Below are 8,917 nucleotides of genomic sequence, written 5' to 3'. Positions count from 1 at the left end.
TTCCAGAAATGTCTTCAGAAATGTCTTTCTGAAACAGTGCCTTTGCTAATTGCTTATTTTAGATTTTCCACCGAGCAGAATTACAGATTCCCTCTACAATTTACTAGGAAAACATTTACTTAAACCCTCCTTGACTTTTCAGTGCAATAACAATAAAAGGCATCACCTTCTGGTATTTAAGTTGAACAAAATGCTTTCAGCAAAGTCACTCTATATTTGCAATAAACTAATTTCTCACAAAGGATCAAAGTCCTCACATATGGAAAAAGTAACCAACCATTTTCAATATGCTTTGTAACAGATGCTTCCATAAGCAAAATGAAGCATAGAATCCACAGGTTTCACATGAAGAATGTAACTGAAAATAGTGTGAACAGCTGGCAAACTTTCTGATTCCTCAAGAGGCACAGGCCGAGGAGGCCGTTGCAGTGTTTCTGCCTTCCTAAGCCTCCTACCACTAACCCCACGCTCCTAACACACACACGCAAATGAAGCATTGGAATCTTTAAAAATTACTAAAATCTCTGCCCAAGACCTGATGTTCTGGGAGCTTCCTCAAGACTCCTCGGAGCAGTTTTCCTTTCTAGGTGTGCAGATTTTATATTATCGATTATTTCAAAGCAAGATCATTTATACCTCTAATCCTTTTACTCTACATTCAGAGTCAAACAATGAATTTCTATTTTGTTATTTTCAGATTCTCCCAGACATATAGGTCCTATATAGCAGTGATATAAGTAATTCTCCAGGAAATAGAACAGAGGTTCTCACCTTTCCATAGGATTTTCTTTTTAATATAAAAAAACTGCAAACTGCTTATGATAATACTTATATTTTTATTATCAGGTTATTAAAGGCTTACCATGATGGCAAAACATTACAAGGGTCCAGTATCATTTTGTAATGATATATATTTTATGTATAACATCAACATCTATATACACTTGAAAAGATAATATTTATTTCATAATAATGAGATTTATACCCATAAGAATTTGCAAGTATTATAAAATATCCACCTCCTAATTTTACTTTTCCCCTTTAATTCTCAAAAGCACTAATACTATTTTCAGAGAATTCATTTTTGTCTGTTTTAATATTTTTTAAAAGTTTATTTTTTGAGAGAGAGAGTGCAAGTGGAGGAGGGGCAGAGAGAGGGAGAGAGAGAGAATTCCAAGCAGTCTCCACACTGCTAGTGGGGAGCCTTATATGGAGCTCAAACTCACAAACTGCAAGATCACCACCTGATCACAACCAGAGCCAAAACCAAGAGCCAGCCACTTAACTAACCGAGTCACCCAGGCACCCCTGTCTTAAGATCTTTCATGTTTCTGAAGAAAATTCAATATAAACATAAGCATTATCATCAGAAGTAAGGCTGTTTTCTCACTCAAGTTCACTGGCTCCACCAGACCAAGGCTATATTACGGACCCAGGCTGAAACAGGTCAGATAATCCTTTATGGTGTTTCAAACATGCTACTTCTCTTATCTCACTAATCACAACTAATGATACACATCACTCATTTCCTGGACACATGCAAGGTCTCTCAACCCATTCAATCCATCTCCAAGTTATGCCTACTACTACTTTTCAGTTGAGCCTGTATTATCTCTCCTGAACAATTACTGAATTGTCTTCCTAGGCGTAGGCTGCATGCAGTCACAGATTGCATTTCATATAGTAAGTCCTTCCCCTCCTCCCTTCTTACCTCCTGCAGCATGTCTTCACTACCTGGTTGATCACTGAAGACTCAGAGCAAATGTGACTTCCACTGTGAGGTTGCCTCAGTATCTCTAAAACTGAGTATTTGCACTCATGGAATCTACACTTCAAGTGACCTACACAAATGATGTCAAAACCGTGTAATCTCTCTGATGGTAGTTTGCAAGCAACACAGGGCAGACACTGTATAATAGTTGTTACAGTCTGTTCAATACATGTCCTTCAGTGATTGCCAGAAAATGTCTCCTAGCTTTTAATAACTCTCTCAGATTATACAAAATCAAGTTCCAGGAACATAGGTTTATCAAAATCCTTAATAAGTAAGTGGCCCCAATCTATTTTTTCATATTTACCTCTACATTGGCCTTATACCTGCCTACCACTTTTCCAGTAATAACAAGACATTTTAGTCACATGACTTTATTTTCTGTATTTCAAATGTATTTTCTTTTTACTTACACAAAATGCTATCATTCAAGTTGATACATGCTATAATCATATAGCACAAAATGCTGTATCAAGTTGATATATTTCCTATGACACCCTACTGATTCTTATTCAACTTCATCCCCTAATCTTTCTATTGAAGTATTCTTCATCTTTTACACAAAATTAAAATATTACTTCTTCTGTGGAAACATCTTTAATTTACCAGTTAGAATTTGTTGTTGTTGTTGTTGCTATTGTTTTCTCCTGTGTCTCAGAATACTTCTCATATACTTCATTTAAAGCAGATAATACAGGATAGTCTTTGTCATGATGTGGTAACAATAAGGACTGAAATCTTAGCCGTTATCCCGGCAAAGTTTGTTTCTTTCTTTAAAAAACCTAATGTAAGTCTGGTAACTTCGCAGAGTAGCTGTTCTACATCAAATGACTTCATCAGTCACCATGCTTCTTGTGTGTCTGCCATGGCAACATGAGGCTTCCTCAGTCATTTCAAGAGGGAAGAAGAAACTGGAACACTGTGCAGGAACTTTGCATGCCTCTACCCAAAAGTGCTCAGTGCATGTGATCCCACCTAGTGCAAATAGGTCTAAAGGAGAGAAGATGACTGGATATTAGTGAGCACTCATTTTAAGTACCAGAGAGACTTACTCACTTTATAGATATTTATGTATTTACTTGTCTTCTTTTGCTAGACTGTGAATTCCTTAAGGGAAAACCTTCATTTCTATACCCCAGAACTTCAGCCAATACCATGCTTTGAGTATGACATCAGTTACTGTAAGACAGAACTGAAATAAATCACAAGGGAAATAAGGTTGTGCTTATCTCTGAGGAGAAGAAACAAAAATTCTGTTCCTACGTCCTCAAATATTCACACAATAGATTCTCCCTTTCCTATCAAAGGGGTTAACCATGAATATTACCTTCCATTCCATTTTGAGCATCAAACACATGTTTAACAATAGCAGAAGTTGCCACATGAACTATGTGTTTTTACTTTCTAAAAATGTAGGTTCTGCAGAATGTATAGAGCATGAGAGGGTCAGGATATGAACTGTCTAACTCCGAAAGAAAGAAAGCTTCAGAGAAGTCACCCAAAATCTACTACATGTCCAGCTTGCTTGAGAAGTTTAACCTTATTTTTTAAAATAGTAATTATATAAACATGTCAGGAATATAATGTGTCCAAGTAAAGAGTCCAACTTACCCAAATTAAATGCCAAGGTATTTTTATGTCTATCCATTAAATCTACCTTTGTAACACATATTAAAATATCAAAATGCTTATTAAAAAGTGAAAGGGTTGCCTGGGTGGCTCAGTCGGTTAAGCATCCGACTTCAGCTCAGGTCACGATCTCGCAGTTCATGGTTCCAGCCCCACATCAAGCTCTACGCAGACAGCTCAGAGCCTGGAGCCTGCTTCAGATTCTGTGTCTCCCTCTCTCTCTGCCCCTCCTCTGCTCACACTCTGTCTCTCTCTGTCTCTCAAAAATAAATAACATGTAAAAAGTTTTTTAAAAGTGATAAACAGTGTTTATTTTGCTAAAAAGATAACGACAATATAGTACAGGGAAAAGTGCCCTGAATTAAAAAGTAGGTGACTTGATTGTTTAATCTAAACTCAGTCACAGTAGCTTGTTTATAAAATAACTAGGTGGTATTTAAGGTCACTTATTAACGACCAATCTGTAACAGCAGTAACTGTCATTTATTGAACCTTTATTATACTACTATTAACATCTAATTTTTAATATAAGAATTTGTATAGGTACCAGCTGTTTTCATAGGTTCTTTACATATTTCATTTATTCCTTACACAAACCCTTTGAGGTAGGTACTATTATATCCATTTCACAAATGAGGAAATTGAGACAGAGAGTTTAAGCAGTTTATTCAAGGTTACATGGCTACCACTATTTTAAACTCCATCTGACTCCAATTTCTGTACTCTTGACCTAGGCCATATTATCTCATTTAATATAAAACATTGTGGTGGTTTCAACTGCAAGTACTCAACTAGACAACTAAAACTGATTTAAGCAATATATATATGTATGATCTCATATAAAAGAAATTTTCCAGGTTGGTAATGTCATCAAAGGTTCAGACTGTCCATCTTTCTGCTCTGTTATACTCTGTGGGTCAGTGATCCCTCCCCTCATGGTCAGATGACCTAAGCAATTGCAGACATCACGCTTGGGAATGACCATACCAAGCAAACAAGACCAGTATTTTTGTCCATGAGTATATTTTGGAGGGGAGATGACCTTTCCCAGAAGATATTCTGGTATTTCCCTAAGTCCAAGTGACCAGGACTAGTCTGACTAAAGGAGGCTGAGAACATGATCTGATATTTGGAGACTGTAGAGGGAAAGACAGACTCTGATAGAAAATTTGTGTATAGGGGTGCCTTGGTGGTTCAATCGGTTGAGTGACCAACTCCTGATTTCTTCTCAGGGTCATAAGATAGAGCCCTGCCTCACACTCCATGTGTATAAAAAAGAAAGGCGGCATGTGCTGTGTGGAGGGAAGCAAGCTGGAGAGGACAATAGGGTAGCTATGGGTAGGCAATCAGGAGCAAGTAGTACCATAAGAAAACATTACTACCCTTATTTTATAGGTGAGAAAGCATACTTAAAGAAGTTAAAAACTTGCACAAAGTTACTTGGGGTGGTTTTTTTTTGTGTTGTTTTTTTTTGTTGTTTTTTAATGTTTATTTTTGAGAGAGAGAGAGAGAGAGAGAGAGAGCAGAGGAGGGGTGGAGAGAAAGGGAGACACAGAATCCGAAGCAGGTTCCAGGCTCTCAGCTGTCAGCACAGAGCCCTACATGGGGATCGAATTCATGGACCACAAGATTATGACCTGAGCCAAAATCAGATGCTTAACGGACTGAGCCACCCAAGCCCACCCATCCTTACAATTTTAAAAGGAAAAATTGCATAAATATGAAATGGCATAGGTGGTTGAAATAAGTATTTTTATTTTCTTAAAATGCAATCACATTAAAAAGTCATGTCATAAGCTTATCATCCTAACTTAGAATTTAAGTGCTTTTCCTTCCAGACTTTTTTTTTCAAAAATATTGTTGCATAATTGGAATCAAAATTTATATTAATATTTGGTATTCTTATTTTTTACTTAACATTACAACAGAAATATGCTTGCCATGTGCACTTCAAAATCATCATTTAAATATGTGATATTTCATCAATTAGATGCACTGCACTTAATTACTCCCTAGTGTTGAATACTCGGTGTTCTCCTTTGTTTTGCTATTTATAGGCAATGGGTGATAGCCATCTCTGGGCATATTTTGAATTATTTTCTTAGATCAGATTCCCTGGAGTAGAATCACTTAAGACCAAGAATATGAAGGTTTATTGTTTTTTTTGTTTTGTTTTGTTTTGTTTTGTTTTGTTCTGTTATTTGTTTTTGTTTCACGGTCTTCATGGATTCTGCCAACTTACTTTTGGAAAGGATGGGTCAATTTACAGTGTGATTAGTAATGTATGGGAGCACTAATTTTCCTGTGCTTTCACCCTTAGTGGGAAATATATTAAGTTGATACATTAAAATGAACCTTCATTTTGCAATGGGAGAAAAAAAAAAAAAAACATAGCACTCTGCTAGCAGCTCAGGGAAGACAAAATAAACACAAATATAAATAAAACAGTTGTGCGTAGAGGAACTAGGTGGTGAAGGAAACGTGTCCTGATCATTATGGAAGCTTAGAAAGGGGAACAGCACTTGAAATACCTCTTTAAAGAGTGAGGAGAAGAAAGATGTGTGAAGAAGGAATGGAAACACAGAGGGTTGAAATGGCAGGGCATGTGGTGAGATAATGCAGTTTGCGTTTATAGGAGAATCAAGTGGGAGTCAGAGAATGGAAGAGAGAATCCTGGTGAAGTAAGAATCATAAGATTTGGACAACGTTATATGACATAATAAGAAACTTAGGTCTAATCCTACAGGTTATGGGAAACCATTGTGTGGTTTTAAGGAAGGGGTAGATGCAATACAAACTTTTTTAAAACCAGTGTTTTTCAATGTGCAGTCTAGAACAGTGGCATCAGCATCACCTGGGAACACAGAAATGCAAATTCTCAGGTCCCACAGGACACTTACTTGGTAACAACTCCATGAATGAGACCTAGCAATCTATATTTTAATCAGCACTCCAAGTGAGTCTGATGCCCAATAAACAATAAAGTTTGGGAACCACTACCTTAAACTGACATTCTGGCAAGTGGGCAGAAGGTGGTTTTGGTGGAGTAAGGTTGGATGCAGGAAGGCCACTCAGGAAGCTGCTGCAAAGGTCAACCAGAAAAATGATATGTCCTGAACTTATCAGTGAGATTGAAACCAGTCAGGTTTAAATTAGTTTATGTAGGAAAAAGTACACAGACTGAGAAATTTTGACTGAGGACAGAATCCTGGGATATACAAATTCTAAAGGGGCAGGCTGAAGAAGTGCCCGTTAAGAAAAGATACAGTCAGGAAGGTATGAAAAGGAAGAGGAGGGTAAGTGCCATGGAAACCAAAGAAGTAGAGAGCTTTAAGAGAGTCAGATGGGTAATAGTATCCCCAAAATATAAAGACTCAAAAACACATACTGAGTTTTACAATTAGGGCACCGTTTTTAACCCTAGAGAAAGCAGTATAGTGTAGTCCTAAAAATGGAATCAGACTGAAGGAAGATAAAGAGGAAATGAGATTTGAAAGAATGCAAGAAATTTTTGGAATAGTACTACTTTGGAGAATGCTAGATGTAAAAAACAGCAGTTAGATCCTGAGGTTGGTAAACATTTTCTGAAAAGACCACACAGTAATATTTTCAGCTTGTGGGCACACGGTCTCTATGGCAGATATGTAACTATACCATTGTAGGGCAAAAAGCACCCATAGGCAGTATATAAATGCATGTCCATGGCTCTTCCCAACAAAACTTTATGAAAACAGGCAGTCTCCTGGTGAACTATAATTTGCCAATTCCTGGGTTAGACAATTTCTGTTAGAATGAAGGAAATTTTTTTCTTTTATTTGTCTTTGTTATTTTTTAATGTTTATTTTTGAGAGAGAGAGAGAGAGTGTGATTGAGAGAGCCCACACATGAGCTGAGGAGGTGCAGAGAGAGGGAGACAGAGGATTAGAAGCGGGCTCCACACTGACAGCAGAAAGCCCAATGTGGGGTTCAAACTCATGAACTGTGAGACTGAGATCATGACCTGAGCTGAAATCAAGAGTCAGACCCTTAACTGACTAAGCTACCCAGGCACCCTACATTTGTTATTTTTAAGATGGGAAAGTAATGCACATATTTATAGGCTGAAAGGAAAGAATATATAGAAATAAAGATATTGGAGGATACATTTACTCTTTTATTTAACTATATTTACTGAACTCCTCCTATGTTCCAAACATTATTCTAGGCACTGAGAATAAATAAGAGTGAATCTTTTTTCTTAAGGAAGTAAAAAAGTCTACAAATAACACATAATAAGGAATACTAGGTGATAATAATTGCTATGAAAAACAATAAAATGGATGGAGAGTACCAGTTGGGTTATTCTAGGTTTACAAAAGGAAAATCTCCTCTGAGGCATTTATATTTAAGCCTTGACATGAATGGCTAGAGAATGAAGTAGAGAGGGGTAGTAATTAGCAAAGCAAATATCTAACAAGGCAGAAGAATAGGGACCGAAGGGATGAACAGGGTTTCAATGGAGAAGACCTTCTCATCCTATCAGACTAAGAATAAGGTAAAAGATGGAAACAGCAAGAAGTTGAAGATTCATCACGAGATTTTATGATGAATGAAGAGACAAAGTTATCCAACTAGAGTGGTTAGGATGGAGTCAAATAAAAGGTTCGAGTTGATTAGTGAATAATTAGGTGGTAAGGAAAAGGAAATTCACCGAAGTCAAATAAAGAATGGATTGTGGCAGTGAAAGCCCATCCATATTGGCTGCATCTATGCAAAATGTCTGCCTGTGGGAATTCTGCCAACACTTTCAGGAAGAGAGATTTATGGTATGTTCTGTAGAGCATGCGGTATACTTCAGACACACTTAGTCCTGCCCAAAGAACTACATCCATGTTGTATTTGAAGAGTTGGTAGTATAGCCTACAGATTTCCCAGAGAGGTGAGCTCACTCAAGAAAGTATCTTTCAAGAAATACATTCAAAGACTAAGAATTGTGGAAGTAATTTACATCACCTAGCTTGGTCATTCATAATTATTAAAGGACAATGAAATTGAGGCCTTGTAGAATATGAAAAAAAAAAAAAAACTCGAGGTGCCTGGGTGTCTCAGTCGACTCTTGGTTTAGGCTTAGATTATGATCACAGTTTGTGAGTTCGAGCCCCACATCAGGTCTCTGCTGACAGTGCAGAGCTTGCTTGGGATTATCTATCTTGCCCTCTCTCTCTGCCCCTCCCATGCTTGCTCTCTCTCTCTCACTCTCTCTCTCTCTCTCTCTCAAAATAAATAAACTTAAAAAAAAAACACTAAAAGCTGCTGTGGTTCACTACAGCCTGTGTGCCACAGGGCAGAGAGATAACATGTGTCATAAAAAGGGCATCCTAAAAAACTCACAAAATCTAAGAAAGAGGAAAATCAGAATACATACAGAATCTGGCAAATAGGATAAAGCAGGAAAGCAGGCTTTAGCCAATGTGATTGAAAGCAGGGTTTCATACTTGAAACTCTAGGGGCTATTTGGGTAGAAAGAAGACATAGAAA

This window comes from Neofelis nebulosa, chromosome 1 (assembly GCF_028018385.1).
Source record: "Neofelis nebulosa isolate mNeoNeb1 chromosome 1, mNeoNeb1.pri, whole genome shotgun sequence".
Taxonomy (NCBI): domain Eukaryota; kingdom Metazoa; phylum Chordata; class Mammalia; order Carnivora; family Felidae; genus Neofelis; species Neofelis nebulosa.
Note: the sequence above shows the minus strand (reverse complement) of the source record.